Source organism: Arvicanthis niloticus, chromosome 24 (assembly GCF_011762505.2).
Source record: "Arvicanthis niloticus isolate mArvNil1 chromosome 24, mArvNil1.pat.X, whole genome shotgun sequence".
Classification (NCBI taxonomy): domain Eukaryota; kingdom Metazoa; phylum Chordata; class Mammalia; order Rodentia; family Muridae; genus Arvicanthis; species Arvicanthis niloticus.
The window spans coordinates 41,302,842-41,322,674 of record NC_133432.1 but is presented as its reverse complement, the minus strand read 5'-3'; the positions used below and the strand labels follow the sequence as shown (position 1 = coordinate 41,322,674).

The 19,833-nt window shown below is 45.2% G+C and overlaps 1 long non-coding RNA gene across 5 annotated transcripts in view; it reads right to left on the bottom strand.

The window, feature by feature from the left end:
* Positions 1 to 1,316: 1,316 nt before the first annotated feature.
* LOC143438207 (uncharacterized) overlaps positions 1,317 to 19,833 on the bottom strand; it is a 113,335-nt gene continuing 94,818 nt past the window's right edge. For 2 of the 5 annotated variants that reach the window (XR_013107198.1, XR_013107195.1), the window contains exons 2-4: positions 16,356 to 16,472; positions 4,262 to 4,365; positions 1,317 to 2,037 (exon numbers count right to left, since the gene is read on the bottom strand). This is a non-coding gene — a long non-coding RNA (uncharacterized LOC143438207). Of the gene's footprint in view, positions 2,038 to 4,261; positions 4,366 to 16,355; positions 16,477 to 19,833 lie in introns of all 5 variants that reach the window. The other 3 variants (XR_013107196.1, XR_013107199.1, XR_013107197.1) reach the window with 3 other exon arrangements.

Here is a 19,833-nt window from a genome sequence, read left to right as displayed (position 1 = left end):
GAGTTTCCCAAGGCCCTGGGTTCAAACATATGTGTACTACTAGCACGCGTGTGTGCGCACACACACACACACACACACACACACACACACACACACACACACACGTTTAAAAGTGAATACAATAAAAAAAATGCAGTCAACAGCAGAATTTTTAGGCATAATCACCCAACCTTGATGGCTACCTTTTCCTTCCATATAAGCCACCAATTAATAGATACTTAACTTAGTTCTTGGGTGATTTATTCCAAATGACAACATTATCTGAACACCTCTATTAGCCAAACTATCTATAGACCTTCCTGTTGTCTGTTTGAGACCGGTTCTCACTGTGGGGCCCAAGCTGACCTGAAACTTTCCATCCTCCTGCCTCTGCCTTCTTCAGGACAGGATTACAGGTATCCTTCAGGAGCATGCATCTTATTCCCCTCCTTGATATTCTAAGGATAGATGAAGTGCCTTTTCTCCTTTACAACCCCATAATACTCTGTTCATGAACTCCCAACTGTAATTTTGTATGCACCGCCTGAGCTGTACTGCTCTCTTACACACTGGGACTCACCTTCCATTTAGCTCCCGGGCACCTACTACTTTACCTGGCATGTAGCAGGTGTTCAAGTTGAACAGTGAATTAGTAGCAGACTGAACACTTCTTGTTTGTTATTTTAACTTTTCTTTTTCATCTTTGGGTCTAAGTTTTATGTTTTCTTAAACCAGAAGACAGGAGAATAGGGTAAGTAGTATGTTGTTATACTTGGACAGAGTATGTATGTAACTTAAATTGCATGTAATTTAACTTTACATTCATGTAATGTAAAAATGAGGGCTGGGTGTGGAGGTGCATATGTTTAATCTTAGCACTCAGGAAGCAGAGTTAGGCTGATCTCTGTGCATTTGAGGCCAGCCTAGGCTACACATTGAGACCCACTCTCTCTTTCAAAATTAGATAAATAGATGATAAATAGGTAGGTAGATAGATGATAGATAGATAGATAGATAGATAGATAGATAGATAGATAGATAGATAGATTAGGTTAAATTGATGAATAGACAGAGAAGAGACAGAGGCTTTAGAGATAGCTCAATAGTTAAGACCCCTGGCTGCTCTTCCAGAGGACTGGGGCTCCACTCCCAGCATCCACATACCAGCTCATGACCACCTCTAACTCCAGTTCCAGGGGATGCAACATCTTCCTCTGGCCTGCAAGGGTACCAGGCATGCATGCAGGACACAGACATATATGCCGGCAAAACATCCATACACATAAAAATGAAAAATTAAATAATAATAAAAACGAAGAGGCAGAGAGAGGCATGTGTGTGTTTCTCTAATGTAAATGGATACATACAATTTTGTTTATTTTAAATTTATTTTTACTTATTATTATTGTGTGTATGTGCAGCAGCCTGTATGTGGAGACTAGATGACAGCTTCTTTCTCTCTCTAATCTTTTTTGGTTTTTTAAAGACAGGGTTTCTCTGTATAGTCCTGACTATCCTGGGACTCGCTCTGTAGACCAGGCAGGCTGGCCTCCAACTCAGAGATCTGCCCGCCTCTGCCTCCAGAGTGTTGGGATTAAAAGGTGTGCACCACCACTGCCAGGCCAGATGAGGACTTTTCTTGAGTAGATTCTCATTTTCACTACGGACCTAGGAATGAAACTTAGGTTTGCAGGTCTGTGCTACACGCACCTTTACCATAAGCATTTATCACAGAAAACTGTAGTGGTTTCCAAGCACGGCATGGTAGCCCACACCATTGACCCTAGCACCTGGAAAGCAGAGGCAGGGAGTCTCTGAGTTGTGAGCTATCCAGGTCTACAGCATGAGTTCCAGGGTAGCTGGGGCTGCATAGAGAAACCATCTTTCAAAAACCAAAAATTGCTCCCAACACGATTTGGAAATTTAACCTTCATGAGGGCGGAGAAAAGGCAGAATTCAGACACAGGACTAAGTGACTCCATTAGCTGAAGGGTGGTTTCTCTCTGCAGGAAAGGGTCCTGAAGCAGGTCAGTGAGCTTCTGTTTTCTTGGTCCATTTCTGAAACCGAGTGAACAGTGAGTCAGAGTACATTGAGAAGCAAACATGCTTAAGATCCCACCGGGCATGCGCATCTACAGGCCCTACTCTGGGGAGGCTGAGGCAGGAGCATTCCAAGTTTGATGCTGACTACTACAAACATTATTTCAGAAAATTAACAAAAGCCAAGAGGACATGCATACAGAAAAAAAAAAAATCAGGGAGTTGAAAATAAAGAAGGCACAATGGAGGGTTGCCCTAATGATCAGGGCAAGAAGTTGTAGGGTGTAACTTTCTGTTTTACTCTTTTGCTGTCTGCATCATTGAATAAAAACAGATGTAAGAGCCGGGCAGTGGTGGCGCACGCCTTTAATCCCAGCACTTGGGAGGCAGAGGCAGGCGGATTTCTGAGTTCGAGGCCAGCCTGGTCTACAGAGTGAGTTCCAGGACAGCCAAGGCTACACAGAGAAACCCTGTCTCGAAAAACAAAAAAAAAAAACAGAAACAAAACAAACAAAAAAACAGATGTAAGAATCCAAATGCAGTTGAGTGGTGGCGGTGCACACCTTTAATCTCAGCACGCAGAGGCAGATCTCTGAGTTCCAGGCCAGCCAGTTCTGCAGAGGGAGTTCCAGGACAGCCAAGGCTACATAGACAAACCCTGACCTGAAAAACCAACCAACCAACCAACCAACCAACCAACCAGACAAACAAAGAGCTTATATGTGGAGATTTGCATAGTGGGTGGGTTGTTGTTTTGTGTTTGCTGACTGGCCTTGAAGGCCTGATCCTCCTGCCTCCAACTCTCAAGTGCTGAGATTATAAACTTTCCAGACCTTGCTGGCCAAGTAAAGATCTTTATATCCCTTCCCTTCCCTTCCCTTCCCTTCCCTTCCCTTCCCTTCCCTTCCCTTCCCTTCCCTTCCCTTCCCTTCCCTTCCCTTCCCTTCCCTTCCCTTCCCTCTCCCCTTCCTCTCCCTTCTCTCTCTCTCTCTCTCTCTCTCTCTCTCTCTCTCTCTCTCTCTCTCTCCCTTCTTGCTTATTATTTATCTGTCTGTCTTTCTTTTTGTTTTGCTGTTGTTTTGAGACAGAATTTGTCTGTGTAGCCCTGACCATCCTGGAACTAAACCCTGGATGCTGGGCTTGAACACACAGAGATTTACTTGCTTCTACATGTGTGTGTTTTGCCTGATGTCTGATGGATACCCTGGAACTGGCATTACAGATATCTGTGAGCCACCACATGGGAGTGGAACCAGGGACCTCTGGAAGAGCAACCAGTGCTCTTAACCACTGAGCCATGTCTCCAGCCCCTACATGCCTTCTTTTTAAGAAAACGCTATTTATTTATTTATGTATTTATGTATTTATGTATTTATTTATTTATTGAATGTATGAGTGTTTGGGTGCATCTATGTCTGTGTACCATGTGCATGACTGGTCCCCCCATGTGGCCAGAAGAGAATGTTGGGTCTCCTGCAATTGGGATTACAGATGTGTTTGAGCCACTGTGTAGGTGTTGGAAGCCAGAGCCCAGCCTCAGTGAACCTCTGTAAGAGCATAAGTACTCTTAACCAGTAAGCTGTATCTGTAACACTGAAACCTGTTAAGTTAAAGACAGTAGGTACATTTGTCAATCCTAGTATACTGCCAGTTATTTTGTGACTCGCATCATCCTTGTTTTTGTGAGACAGAATTATGTAGTCTAAGCTAGCTAACACTTGTCTTGCAATCCTCCTACACTTACCCACTAGCATTAAGATTAAAGGTGCTTATCACCATATCCAGTTTTAATATTTACTTTGAAACATATTCAAGGGGCTGGAGAGATGGCTCAGCAGTTAAGAGCACTGATTGCTTCTGGAGGTCATGAGTTCAAAGACTGGCAACCACATGATGGCTCAGAATCATCCATAATGAGATCTGATGCCCTCGTATGGGTGTCTGAAGACAGCTACAGTGTGCTTACATATAATAAATAAATAAAAAACCTTTGGGCTGAAGTGAATGGGGACCAGAGCAGAGCAAGAGGGAGAAGGGAAGTGGGGAGGGGAAACATATCCAAGTGCTTACCCCTAAAGATGGAAGGAAATCCATCTAGAAGCAATTGCCCTGCCTTCCATTCCCAAACCCCACACACTGGCCTCTGGTTGCTTCCGAGGCCTTCGCTCTATCTCTCATGTAAGGCACTGCCACCACGGCTAACATGGAAGGATGTTTCATTAAGTGGTTACACAGGACAGACCTGAGACAAGATGAGAGCAGTGCCTGAGGGTCACTGGTGGGAGACCTGGAGCCCTCCTGGTCCAGGCCAGTGCCTCTGCGGTATCAGCCGTGGGCAGCACAAGCCTACCAAAGTAGAACATTTCACTGCTTAGTAAGGAAGCAAAAAAAGGCCTTAAGTTAAAGAAGAAAAGGTTTTATGTCATTTCTTCATTCATACATGTGTGTGTACATACATGTGGAGGTCAGGGGACAACTTATATGACTCAGCCCTCTTTCTTCCTGTGGGTCCCAGGGATCGAACTCATGTCATCAAGGCTTGGCAGCAAGCACTTTTATCCACAAGCCATCTTGGTGGTCTCAGGTCTTTCCTTCTTGAGAGTATTGATCTAGGCTAAGCGGTGGGGGTAAGGGGTGGAGTTGGGGTGATTTCTGACAGTTACTCCAAGACCAGTAGTCATGAAGACTGGGAGTGGGGCCTCAGCAAAAGTCCTCATAAAGTAGTAACCTAGGGTCAGGGAAGGGCTGTGAGTGGGTGGAAGCAATCAGTGTGTAAAGCCTGACCCTCAGTTCAGTTCCTAGAAGCCACAGTGGAAGGAAGCCACCGACTTCTGCAAGTTGTCCTTAGATCTGTACACACTGCAATGTTACTGTTACATCAGTATACCCACATGAGTGAGCACAGGGATGTGCATGCACACACACACACACTGAATAAAATTAAATTTTATTTTAATAAAATATAAAATAATAATACATTCAGAAAAGTTCATTTTTTATAGGATTGAAGAATCTCTCTCTCTCTCTCTTTTTTTTTTTTTCTGGTTTTTCGAGACAGGGTTTCTCTATATAGCCTTGGCTGTCCTGGAACTCACTCGGTAGACCAGGCTGGCCTAGAACTCAGAAATCCGCCTGCCTCTGCCTCCCAAGTACTGGGATTAAAGGCATGTGCCACCACTGCCCAGCACAAGGATCTCATCAACAGATCAAACCAGCTTTCCTATCCAGGGCCGCACTGTGGCTTGATTCTGAAAGGTCCCACAGGCTTCTGATTTGCTTGTTTGTTCACTAACTCCTGGCGTGCCATGTTAGGAGACTGGGGAAGCTTTGGGGGTTTGGGATCTAGCCAGTGGAAGTAGGCTCTGAGGTGGCAGCTTTTGAAGGGTCTGGCCTGTCTCCTGACCTCTGTTGCATAGCCTCTCAGGATGTGAAAAGCTTCTGCCTCAGTTTCTCCAGTCGGGAACTCAGGGACTCTGCCAGGCCACCTACAGGCCTCCCCCCTCTGGCAGACAGAAGAGCTGAACTGCTGGTCGCAACAAAGCTGTCTTCCCTCGTCCCTATTAGGTATTTCAGTCAAGATCCAGTGCAGTACAGTTTTGTCTTGTTTTTTTTTTTTTTTAAATAGAATGAGTGACTGCTTACATACAAAGGTAGCCATAATAAAAAAGAGACACCAGCAAGTGTGGGTGAGCATGCGAAGGAATTCGAATCCTTCTGTATTGCTGATGGGAAGAGAAAACGACGGAGGGGACCTTGGGAAAGAGTCAAAGCTGTTTCTCAGAAGGCTCAACACACAGCACAGAACCTGGTCACTCCTCTCCCAGGTCCATACCCGGGAGAAATCAACATGTCCACATAAACATACTCAGGAACATTCACTGCAGTGGTTTTTATTGTTCATTTTTTTTTGTTTTGTTTTTTTTGTAATATACCCCAAGGTGTACACAATTCATTTGTCCATCACCTAATGAGTTGATAAATAAAAATGAGGTTGTTTTTTTATCAGCAGATTTAATTTCTGTGTGTCCCCACTCACATTTAAAAAAAAAGCTTTTTATGTCGTTCAGGTGTTTTACCTACGTGTATTTCTGTACAGCACATGTGTATCTGGTGCCCTCAGAGACCAGAAGAGGGCATTGGATCCCAGGGAACTAGAGTTACAGATGGTTCTGAGCCATTATGTGGCTAGCAGGTCCTCTGTAAGGACAAGTGCTCCTAACCACTTCAACCAGCCCCATCTTTTGATTTTTGAGACAGGGCCTTCAGGAAGGCCTGGTTGGACTGTAGCTCACTCTGTAGACCAGACTGGCCTCAAACTCACAGAGATCCACCTGCCTCTGCCTGCAGAATGCTGAGATTAAACTCGTGAGCTCCCCTGCCCGTGTTGTTTGTTTCTTCCCTGGGGGCTGAACCTAGGCCCTTCCAAGCAGTAGGAACAGATCTATCACTGAGCTTTTTTTCTCAGTCTCTTAAAAATGTTGAGACAAATAGGTGTAGTGGCTCATGTCTTTAATCCCAGCACCCAGGAGTTCGAGGCCAGCCCGGTCTCGTTCCAGGACAGCCAGGGCTACATAGAGACCCTGTCTCAAAACTGTCCCTCTTTTCCCTGCAAAACTTAGCTTTTTGAGACAAGATCTCACACAGGAACTGATTGAGGCCAGCCTTGAATTTAAGAAGCTCCTAGGTCACCCTTCTGAGTAGCTGGGAGTATAGACCTCTCCCATCAGACTTGCCACAGTCAAGTTTTATCTGGCAGTCGAGCAGAACGACGGCTGGGGAGATGGTTCTGTCAGTTAAGTCTTGGCTGGCAATGGTGAAGGCCAGAGTTCGCAAATGTAAAAAAACCTGAACCTGGTAGACTGTGTCTGTAATCCCAGTGCTGGGGACAGGGGGATGATTGGGGCTTGCTAGGCTAACTGGCCAAGCCTAATCAGCATGCAAGATTGTTGAGAGACCCTATCCTCCAAAACAAGGACACTTCTGATGAATGTTCAAGAACCCTCTGGCCTCTATGTGCACATGTATACATACATACATACATACATACATACATACACACATGCACACACCCACACAGTATGATCTCTGGTCTCTGTGTGTACATGTATACATACATACATACAGACAGACAGACACACACAATATGATCTCTGGTCTCTGTGTGCACATGTACACATACATATATACACACAGTATGACTTCTGACCTCTATGTGCACATGTGTATATACATACATACATACATACATACATACATACACAGAGACAAAGAGAGAGGAGTGAAGTCTAATATAATCTAGAAGGATAAAATATCTCATTGTGTGAAAGGAGACAGACAGGACACAAACCACGTGATCGTTTCTCTATGGGATAATCCGAGCAGCAAACCGGAGGTTGCCAGGCTTTTCTGGGGAAGGGGAGTGCCTGCTACTGGGTATGAGGTTCTCTTCTAGGCGACTTCTGGAAGAGTTCTAAAATTAAATTATCATAATGGTGCATAGCCCTGGACTCTGCCCCCGACCACAGAGCTGTACACTCTAAGTGGGTAAATTGTATGGCGTGTGAATTACATCTTGAGGAAGCTGCTTCTTAAAAAGGAATAAACAGGTCTCCTGAGTGTTTAAGCAAGCAGTCAAAGCTGGAACAGCAAGATCTCCACTTGCCAGTTCTCCGCGAGCCCTCCTGTTCTGGTATTTGATGCTGTGTGAAAAACAATGGCCCTCATCTTCAGTAGGTTTCAATTTTGCTTACTACTGGAGTTCTCAGAGTTGTGCTTAATCTATGTATTTGCTACAAAATAGTAATTTTCAGAGAGTCCCTTTGAAGGGATACTTTGGGAGGTTTTTCATGAGAACTGGGGTGACCCCAAGTGGGGGGAAAATGTGTCAAAGGGTCAGATGAGACAGTGCAAACTTGCAGCCCCCTGGCCTCAGGTGATCAACGTGTTTCCTTTGGTTTAAGGTGTGTTTAAAAGTTGGAATGTGGAGCTGGAGAGGTGGCTCCATGGTTAAGAACTATCGCTGCCCAGGAGAAGCATCTGCATTTGGGTCTCAATCTCCAATGGCACCCTCTTTGGGTCCTTGAGGGTACCTGATGCATGTGACATATATACAGTTATACCGGTACACATACTTAGACACAGAATCAGAGGTCCCGGCCCATGGTGCACACTTTTAATCCCAGCACTCGGGAGGCAGAGGCAGGCTGATCTCTGTGTGCTCAAGGTTATATAGAACAAGTTTCAAACCAGCCAGGGCTTTTCAGAGACACCCTGTCTTCAAAAGCAAAAACAGAAAACAAAAGAGAGAATCCGAGGTCCCACATAGTAGACCTACATTTTGGTAAGACAAGGAGCTTACAGAGAATGGAGAGTGGCTGGTTACGAGTCTACTACTTTGCCACCATCCATCCCTATGGTTCCGAAAGACTCCCCCTGCCTGGCCCCTGTGTGCAGCAGAATTTGCAGTTCGTGCCGTGGGACTTTGTATTTCATATGACCAATGAAGAATGTTCGGAACTGTTCTCTTTTTTATTAGTAGTTCTGAGAATCACACCAAGAGCCTTGTCATGCTAAGCAAGACTCTGTCCTGACATCTTTTCTCGCCTCTCCCTGTCCCCATCCTTGGCTGTGTCAGGGCCCAGGACCTTTTCCTTGTTACGTAAGAGCTCTACCACACTGAGCAGAATCCAAAGCCTTTCTGTAAAAAGGTTTTTTATTTTGAGCTATGCTCTCCATAGGCTGTCACCCAGGCTGCCCTTGAACTTGAAACATCTCATTTCAGTAACCCTGCCACTTCTGGTTGCTGGGCCATCAAGAGTCCTGAAATTCCTTAACCCAAGAGTTCCTTTTAAATCAGGTGTGGTGGCCTTTTTCTGTAAATATCAACACACAGGAAGCTGAGGCTGGAGGATTTCAAGTTCAAGGCGATCGTGAGCTACAGAAGAAGATTCCCCCAACTACTGGGGGCAAACACCTTTAATCCCAGCAACAGGTAGATTTCTATGAGTTCAAGGAATCATGGTCTGTATAATGAGACCCAGGCTAGCCAGGGCTACATAGAGAGACCCTGTCTCAAAGTGAGAAAGAAAGAAAGAAAGAAAGAAAGAAAGAAAGAAAGAAAGAAAGAAAGAAAGAGAGAGAGAGAGAGAAAGAGAGAAAGAAAGGAAGAAAGAGAGAAAGAAAGGGAAGAAAACCCTAAAAGGGTCCTTTATGTAAAAACAAAAAACAAGAACAAAAATTCAACCAAACAGCTGGGCAGTGGTGGCACACGCCTTTAATCCCAGCACTTGGGAGGCAGAGGCAGGCGGATTTCTGAGTTCGAGGTCAGCCTGGTCTACAGAGTGAGTTCCAGGACAGGTAGGACTACACAGAGAAACCCTGTCTCGAAAAAACAAAAAAAAACAAAAAACAAAACAAAACAAAAAAAACCCAACCAAACAAAAAAAACCAAACAAACAAACAAAAAAAAAACAATTCAAACAAACAAACAAAAAAAAATTCAAACAAACAAACAAAAAAAACCCCACTTGTGGTGGCAGGTGATTTTTTTGTTTTGTTTTGTTTTAAATTTACTTTCTGATCCATCAAAGGGCTGTGCACTTTGCCAAATCTTAGACTTCAACAACCGTAAAGCCTTGCTTCCTGCCCCAGGTAGCACCAGCCCTAACTGACAAGTCTGAAGCCTATATAATGGCAGTGGGAGAGGACAGGCTTGACTGACACCCAGGGCTGGTGGCCAAGCTCCACAGCACATCAACTTAGGCCGCTGCCAACCCTGTATCTGGTTCTGAGGCCAGGGAAAATTCTGAAGGTGAGAGAGGAAAACTGCCTCAATCCACCAGGGAGGCTAACCACAACCAGCCTTCTAGATGTTCAGGAGTGTGAAGAGACCTCATCCTTTTCCAAGAGCCAGAAGAGCTCCTAGCACAGCTCAGTCGGTCCGCAAGCTGTCTAGGGAACTCCTAGCAGACCTGACAGCTACCTTCCTGCTCCGGTGGTACTGGTACGTGTCCCCAGCCTGTACTTACAGAGAGCCAAGTCAATAGCGCAGGACATCAGCGCTATCAGAACAATGGCCTCGTCATCCAAGGTACCAAGCTTTTAGTATAAAACGCTCAGTAAATTGGGCAGTCCCCAGCACCAGGAACTCCGAGATGAGGGGATGTGGAGTTAAGGTTAGCTTGAGCTATGTAGCTAGGATAGTCACAAAACGAAACAAGACGTACATCCCAAACAAACAAACACAGACAAAAAGCCTCAGGGTGCGGCTCCCCTGTAGAGCACTGGCCTGACGTGTACTGGGCCAGCACTACAGAAAGAAAACACCAGCGACAAAAAAAAAAAAAAAAAAAAAAATCAACCTCAAACCACCAACGACCCGAAGTGGCTCTGGGAGCGGAGGGGAGGTAGCCGGCAACAGGGTCCTGGCTGGTTGTTCAAAACGGTGTTAGTATGGAGAAAGAAATCCACAACAAAGCTCTCCTGCCTTTTTGTTTTGGTTTGGTTTGGTTTTGGTTTTTCGAGACAGGGTTTCTCTGTATAGCCTGGCTGTCCTGGAACTCACTCTGTAGACCAGGCTGGCCTCGAACTCAGAAATCGACCTGCCTCTGCCTCCCAAGTGTCTCCTGCCTTTTGCAAAACACTGCTGTGGATCCAGTTCTGAGGTTTCCTTTTGACTTCCAGGAATGGAAATGAGGAGGTAGGAAGAAGGTACCACGGCTTAGCGTGGTCTGGTGGGAATGTGACCGCGCAAATGGCTAGTCACCTTCAGAAACGCTGCCGTACACACTGATGGTACTGGACCGGTGACATTGTGTCTCAGAAATATTCAGAGAACTATCAGTAATTTCATTTTGTTTGTTTGTTTTGTTGTTGTTGTTTTTTTGATATGATTCTGTTGCTATGCTGTCTAGATTGGTATCCAACATGGAGCCTTAAGTGGCTCTGCCGCTGAACCTTCTGAGTTCTGGGAGATGGTGCTGGCTGCCAGGCCTTCCAGGGTCCCCATGTGCACATGCCCGGGTGAGATGTTTCAAAGCCTGTCCTGACTTCTGACCTTCTATCTTTTTTGAGGCAGGGTTTCTCTGGTTTCTGCCACTGTGCTCTGTACTTCGGGCCAGCTGACTGAGTGCTTCTGGAAGATTCTCTTCCCTCTGTCTTCCAGTTCACCTTAGGGATGAGGACTACAGATGTCCACCACACCACCATCACCACCCCCACATCAAACTTGGGTCAATCAAGATCGTAAGGAGATGAACAATTTTTCTCCAACGCCTTTATTTGAGACAAGGTCTTAATGCCTCCTGGGCTGGCACTGAACTGCCTGTGTAGCCGAGGACGATGTTGACTCCGTGGTCCCCCTGTGTCCCCCTCCAGGTGCTCAGATACAGGTGTGAGCCACTATGTTAGTTCACCACTACAAAAACTCCTGCCTAGTAGGTGAGCCTCAACCCCTGAACCCCATATTCATAACCTTGACCCACCTTTATGGGATATTAGTGTTACATCACTAATGAATTGTTATAGACACCAGATTTACTGCCATATAATAATATACATATTATCTTATCAAGAGAAGACCTATTTTTAGAAGGAGCCCTGATGTGAAGAAAAGTGTGTGTGTTGCATAAATGAATACAAAGGGGGGCTGAACAAATATACTATGACATGTTAGTAGTATTCATTTTTGGCAAGAGACAATTTTATTTTCTCTTTAGAATTCCCATGTTTTCTACAATCCTGGCACTTCAGGGTGAGGGGAAGGAGGATCAGGACTTCGGGGTATCCTCTATTACACAGCAAGTTTGAAGCCAGCCTAGGTTGTATGTGACCTCATCTCAAAACAAAGGAAAAGGAAGTTATCTTTAAAGAAGAGCTGGGTAGTGATGGCACACTCCTTTAGACCCAGTGCTTGGGAGGCAGAGGCAGGTGGATCTCTGAGTTCGAGGCTAACCTGGTCTGCAGAGTGAGTTCCAGGATAGACAGGGCATAAACCCAGGGCCTCAGGCAAGTTTTCTTCCTCTCTCTCATACTACTAGCCCTTTGACCTGTCTTAATTTAAATTTTATTTTTTTTAAAGCTTGACAATTTTATTAGAACTTAAAGGATAAATCCCCAAGGCAGGCAAGCTGTAAATCTCAGCTGAATGTCTGGGCTCTCCAGCCTGACTCCTGAGTCAAGATAAGAGAGTCCTTGAAACAAGACACTCCCAGCTTAGAATCTTGGTTTCATACTTCCTGGCCCTGTCAGCCTTGACAGCATGCAGGAAGCCTTGATTAATTCCCCAGCACTCCTGGAATTCTAGCACTCAGGAGGCTGAAGCAGGAGGATTTCCAGAGTTAGAGGCCAGCGTGAGCTACATACAATGAGGTTTAGACTATCTTGGATTCAAAGTAAGACCTTGTCTTAAAAAAATAAGTAAACAAAAAATAAATAAGCAAATAAAAGAGGAGATAGATAAGAAAGTAAATAGTTCTAAAAAAAATGGGTATAATTTTTCTACCACACATAACTCTACTGCTTTAAACCTTGATTTATTACAACATTTGCTTCCAAATTAACTACAAAACCTCCCCCAGGCCTTCAGAACTAACTCCAATACAGCAGGCCTCCTCTCTTGATTCCCTCACACCCCTGTCAACCTTCACTAGTATGGACCCTGTACTTTCCAGCCTTTGGTTCCTGGACAGGCTATTTCTTTGGACTATAATGTTCTTTCCTTGTCCCAGGGCCACTAAAGTCCAATCTGCCTTCTGCCCTTTGACGTTTCTTGACCTTTATAATTGTCAATTCAGTGAGCTTTCTTTTTGTTTTGAATTTCCTATCATGTTTGGTTACACTTTTCCAAGGGCTCTTAGGGTCTTAGAATAACAACTTATCATTGCACACATTATGATCTATAGTAATATCTTACATAGCTTGTTTTGCCCAAGTTCCTTTCTCTACCTTCCTTCCTCCTTCCCTCCCTCTCCTCTCCCTCCCTCCCTCCCTCCCTCCCTCCCTCCCTCCCTCCCTCCTTCTCTCCCTCTCTCCTTCTTTCCATCTCTCCCTCCCTCCCTTTCTCTTTTGAATCAGGGTCTCCTTTCCTTGTGAGGCCCTGGGATTTCATAGGTAGATCAGGCTGGCCTTGAATTCAAGGAATTCAATCTACCCGCCTCTGTCCTCCGAAATCAGACGAGATTGGGTGCTGTCAGGACAGTATGGCCTGCAAACCACCCATGTCTTCCACGTGCTAAGATTAACGGCACGTGCCACCAGACCTGACTGTTTTTACACTAGCTACTAATGAATCTAAACGTGATTTTTAACTTTTTTGTAACACAACCATTGCATTGCTTGATATTCAATTTGTTTTGTTTTGGTTTTTGAAACTGGGTTTCTCTCTGTAGCCCTTGCTGCCTTGAACACACTCTGTTGATCAGGTTGTCCTCAAACTCACAGGGATCTGCCTGTCTCTGCCTCCCTAATGCTGGAATTAAAGGCTGCATGCTCCACCACTGCCCTGCCCGGTAATCCAGTGATCTTTAAAGAACCTGGGTTCTAGTCTCAGCACACACATGGTGACTCACAATCACCTGTTAACGTCAGTTTCAGTAGATCTGACACCCTCTTCTGGCTTCCTCAGGCAACTGCATGCATATGAACATAGAGACAACCAGGCACACACTGACATACACAGAAAACAAAGTTTAAAAATTAGGTCTACAAAACAAACAAAAGACATCAAATTAACATAAATAAAATTCTAAAAAAAAAAAAAAGTAAAACCAAGAAACAAGTGAAAATCAATACATATGTCTAGAATTCCCTTCTCTTTATGGAATATCACTGGTCTTAGGGACATGGAGCAAAACATAGCTTTGGGCCGTTATTTTTCAGGTCTAATCAGTTGCTGTCAGCAACTGCACAGGGTGAATTTTATTAGGTTGGTTTCTCTCCCAATGATCTGAGGCAGTGTCTTTACAAACTGTTGCTTTAATTGCTCTTTTTCTCTCTTTCCTTCTTTCTTGTGTAGGGGGTGCTTTTAGTTGTGTGGAATGTTCTCGATTATAAGTTTGCAAAAGCATTTGGGTTTTTTTTTTTTTTTGGTTTTTTGAGACAGGGTTTCTCTGTATAGCCTTGGCTGACCTGGAACTCACTCTGTAGATCAGGCTGGCCTCAAACTCAGAAATCTGCCTGCCTCTGCCTCCCAAGTGCTGGGATTAAAGGCGTGCGCCACCACAGCCCCGCCATTTGGGTCATTTCATATATCTTATTAGAAATCTTTACATTCCAGTCAGTAGCACCAAGCTTTTCTCTCTCTGTGTGTGTGTGTGTGTGTGTGTGTGTGTGTGTGTGTGCTGGGACGTGAACTCAGGACCTTCCATGAGATGGGCAAGTGCTGTCTCTCAATTTCAATTCTTGAGTTTGTCTTTTAATGAAAACAAAAGTTTAATAAAAAAAATTAGATGCATTATTTTTGCCTGCACACACACACACACACACACACACACACACACACACACACATATGCATACTCTAGAACTGGAGTTACAGGTGGTTGTGAACTACCATGTGGTGCTGGGAACTGAACCTGGGTCCTTTGTGAAAGCAGCCAGCGCTCTTAACAACTGAGCCTTCTCTCCAGTCCCTCACTGTTGGTGCTTTGAGGCAAGGCCTCACTGTATGGCCTAGGCTGGTTCTGAGGCCCGTATGTAGCTGAAGCTGGCCTAGAACCCCCAAATTCTAGAATAACAGCATGCCCCACAATAGTTTTCTAAATGATGTCATACGTGTAGCAACAGCAATGCTTTTTGAGGATAAAATATGTTTTTTTTCCTGCACACCAGATATTAAAAAAAAATAACACAAACTCCCTAAATGTGCTGCTTTTCTTGGGTAGAATATTCACTTTGAATTTAAAATGTGTTCTTGGATTTAAAGAACTTTACCTAGGTTTTAGATTGGAATAAAACCAGTTTAGAAACGTATAAAAATTCCCCAGCCTAATGGGAAGGGAGAGAGGAATGGGGCTTCCAGACCGGAGTTGGTAGAACTCGGAAAGAGCAGAGTCACCTACAGAGTCCAGAAAGAATCTGCTGCCCTGTGTCATCTGCATCCAAACCCTGATGGCTCTCATCCAGTGCTGCAGGGCCAGGCTGCAGCTTTCTCCCGCCCCCAGGACTGGCTCCTGCTTTGTATACTTGGTACCCAGACGTCCAAGTCCTTAGCATTTATAGGAGCTGATGGCTTTGGGGAACACTTATTTCTCCCTCTCCAAGCACCAAAAGGCATGTCTTTCAACATGCCAGGGGGAAAATAGGATCTAAGAAAAATCAACAGTCGTCTCTTGGGCAGAAGGATGGATTCGGGTGAGGCTTTTCTCTACAGACCCTGCCTATCTTTTTAAAAAGAGTGGCCATATCAACCTCTTATATATTTTTTCTTTTAACTTTATTAAGAAATAATGTATGTCTGAGCAAGGTGGTATAACTGTAATCTCAGCACTGAGGATGGATCATGCATACAAAGAGTTTCAGGGCAACCTGGGCTACACAGCAACACTCTGTCTTTAAAAAGTAGAGAGTTTAGAAGGAAGAAAAGAACTGTAAAAACTTTGACAGGTTTTTACAATAAGTTCTTGAGGCTGGAGAGACAGCTCAGTGGTTGAGCACTGGCTGCTCTTGCCAAGGACCAGGGTTCAATTCCCAGCACCCACATTGTGGCTCACAGTCCCTGTAACTCCAGGGGATCTGATGGCCTCTTCTGACTTTTACAGGCACTGAATGTATGTGATAGGGAGACATAGATACAGACAAACACCCATACACATAAAATAAAAAGGGACAAAAAAAAAAAACCTACAAAGAAAAATGTTCTGGTCTAAATATTATATAACCACAAGTTATCTTCATCACAACAGATAGATTTATTCACCACAATTAGAAAGTTCAAAGAACGTGCTTTTTTTTTTTTTTTTGAACTTGAAAGAGAGTGTTTGTTCTGTTTTGGTCTTGAATGAGCCACTAACGTCATAACTTAGCGTCACACTGGTCACTATTCAGAGATGAGAAAGCTGATGATAGTCACAGGCAAAAGGCTTCCTTTCTTTTTGCTAGGCTTCCTGGTGCAAGCTTGCTTTGCCAATCCTTTCTGGAAAACCTATCTTTTCTGGAGCTGAGGCAGGAGAATCATACATAAACTTAAAGACTTGCCTGTGCTACACAATGAGTTCAAAGCCAGCCTGGGCAATTTGGTGAGGTCTTAGATTAAAACATTGTTAAAAAACTTAAAAACTCATTTGATATGTGTGGATGTTTTAGCTGCGTGTACGTCTGGGTACCACACCGTATGCATACCTGAAGCCAGAAGAGAGCATCAGTTCCCTTGGATCGGAAGTGACAGATAAGGTTGGGTGCTGGGAACCCAACTTGGGTCCTCAGCAATAACAGCCATTGAACCATCTCTCCAGCCCCCTGTCTCAAAATAAAAGCAAAAAGAAAGACTGAGGTTACAACTCAGTGGCAGAGCTCCTGTCCTGGGCTTCAGTACTAAAAACAATACCAGGAAGACATGCCTGCAAATGCTCAAAGGAAGACAAAGGGCAGCAACATCGGCGAATGTGCAGATCCTTCCAAGACCGCCGTGGGAGATGAGTGGAAACGGTGTTCTTTACCAAAGAGTCTGATGAATCTTCAGAGTGGAGAGAGGGCAGACCTGATAGCTCAGCTGAGTGGTAGCATCCTGGAATGCCTTCTCCCACTCCCACTCTCTAGGCCCACCAGGACCTGGACATGTTGCCCGAGGGTGTGTCTTAGTCACTGTTCTATTGCTGTGAGGAGACATCATGGCCAGAGCAGCTTATGGAATAAAGCATTTAACTGGGGGCCTGGCTTACAGTTTCAGAGGGTGAGTCCACGATCATCGTGATGGGAGCCAGGGCAGCAGGCATGGTGCTGGAACAGTAGCTAAAAACTTGCATCTAATCAGCAGGACAGAAGCAAAGAGAGAGTGACACTGGGCCTGGCGTGGACTTTTGAAACCTCAAAGCCCACTCCCAGCGACACACCTCCTCTAACAAGGCCACGCCTCCTAATGTTCCTAAATGGCCTGTTTTAGTTAGGGTTTTACTGCTGTGAACAGACACCATAACCAAGGCAAGTCTTATAAATGATATTATAAATAACAGAAATAAACCTTACAGGTTTAGAGGTTCAGTCCATTATCATCAAGGCAGAAACATGGCAGCATCCAGGCAGGCATGGTGCAGGAGGAGCTGAGAGTTCTACATCTTCTTCTGAAGGCTGCTAGCAGAATACTGGCTTCCAGGCAGATGGGATGAGGGTCTTAAAGTCCACACCCACAGTGACACACCCCCTCCAACAAGGCCACACCTTCTAATAGTGCCACTCTCTAGGCCGAGCACATACAAACCATCACACAGTCCACCAACTGTGGATAAAGCATTTAAATATACGAGCCTAAGGAGGCCATTGTCTTTCTGCTTCTGACTCTGTTCATCTCTCAGTTCAGCCTTCCAGTCTGACCCACATGCCTGACTCAGGAATTGAGCTATCTATACAGATTCCTCCCTTCCCCATCTCCCCTCAGCTAACAAGCAAAATCTGTGGCTTCTATCCTTTTAGTGTCTGTCACTTCTCTCCATTCACAGGCCACTGTCTCCAGCTTCAATGACTCCATTGATTTCTAATTGCCTAAAGTACCTGGTCCTCTCTGCCTTAGAACGTTCCGAGTGACGTCCCATATACAGGTGACAGTTATCATGGATCATGTTCCCTTTCTTCAAGGACCTCACCATGGCTCCCTGGACCCTTATGAGAGTTCAAACTCCTTAGCACAACTCCTGGGCCCTGCGCGTACAGGCCTGCTGCTCCTCCAGGCAGTGTCAGCTCCCAGCAGCCACTGGGAAGTGTGTGCATGTGTTGGGGCGGAGGAGATCAATGTCTTATTTGTCCGTTCATTCCTTCCTCAGTCCCTGAAGAGAACACTCCTCCCACTCTTCCTGCCTTTCCCCCTAGCATCCCTGGTGTAGTGGTTTGAATATGCTTGGCCCAAGGGGTGGCACTCTTAGGGGGCGTGGCCTTGTTGGAATGGGTGTGTCCTTATTGGTGGAAGTGTGTCACTGTGGGTGTGGGCTTTAAGACCCTCATCCCAACTGTCTGGAAGCCAGTCTTGTTCTATCGGCCTTTAAATGAAGATGTAGAACTCTCAGCTCCTCTTGCACCATGCCTGCCTGGATGCTGCCATGCTCCTACCTTGATGATAATGGACTAAACCTCTCAGGCCTGTTTGTTTTTAACGTGTTAAAATCGTCTGTGCTTACGGGCGTCTTTTAAAACATGTTCAAAACAAACATGAAAACGGAAATACACACTTCAGTCCTCAGCTCTGTAGATGACACTTCTTTCGGGAGACAAAGTGGTAATTAGCCAAAAAGACCCCTTAAAACCGCTGTCAGTGTTGAGGTTGAAGTGTTGCTCAGTGGTTGCTCATTGGTCCAGGTCCCACCTGTCCCAGCCCCTGTGCCTCAAGGGAGTTTAATGAGAGACAAAGGAGAGACATGTAGCAAAGACTGGATGCCCTGGCAAAGGCATTAAAGGACACTTATTTGAATTCCTACATAGGATGCGCAAGAGAGATGTGCTGGGCACAGCAATCCAGGCTGCTGCTGTCGTCTGAAGTCCACTAGGTGGTGGAAGCCTCTACAGGCAAGGAACACGAGGTTCTACTGTCCCACCACGAACACATACCACTGTTCTCAGAGACAGGATCTCCCTGGATACAGGCAACTCTTTAAGGAAGAGCAGACAGCCAGCCTGCAGTGGGTCACGCTGGAGTGAGGAGAGGAGGGCTGGGATGCGTTCAGTCATGGACCGCACAGCTAGGGCAAACCTACAGCAGAATTCCTTAGAACCTGGGCTAATCTTACAAGAGGATTTTTGGTGGTGGTGATGTGTTGTTGTTGTTATTGCTTTTTTTTTTTTTTTTTGGATTGGAGATAGAATCCAGGCAAGTGCTCTGCCATGGAGCTACACTAACATTTAAAAGACACTGTTGAGGCTGCAGGGTTTGCTCAGCAGTCAAACACACAACCTGATCTTCCACAGGACCGGAGTTTGGTTGCCAGCACCTGTATCAGGTGGCCTGTAATCTCAGTTCTAGAAGATCCGATGCCTCTGGTCTCCTCAGGTATGTGCAGATACACATACACACATAACTAAGAATAAAATATAATCATTTTTTAAAAAGAAAAAACAGGATTTGCTCTTTCTTACATCACTAAGTAGTAGTTTAAGAACGCTGTGGAACTTTGGGACACAAGACCAGCATTCTGTCAGAGAGAAAGCCAATGTCTGCTCTGTAGAAGATAGCTAGCATCTGCCTGATGGGTGGAGTCAGGATCCGAACTCGGGTTCTCTGCAATAGCAGTTGGAGCTTTGAATTTCTCCAGGCCCAAATAATGTATTGTCAGGGTAAGCCAGTAACACTGTGTGCTATAACTTGGACAGCTTGAGGCTGACTTGTAAGAAACCATGGTCTGGCACTGAATAGCCTGTGAGAGGCAGGCACGGTGCTGGCCTGAAGACCTGCCCACCCGGACTCATTTGGGTTTCTTCCTCAGACCGTCTAGTCCCTTGGAACTCAAGTGACTCATGGCCAGCCTCATTTGCCACATTCCTTCCACACTGACGATTGAGGCCAGTTCCAGTCACTCGAGGAATGCTGAGGGCCATGGAATTCTCCAGCACTTGTTGGGTGAGGAGAGCAGCCGCCCCTGGAAGCGGTATGGGCTCTGGGAAATCCCATGACAGCCTC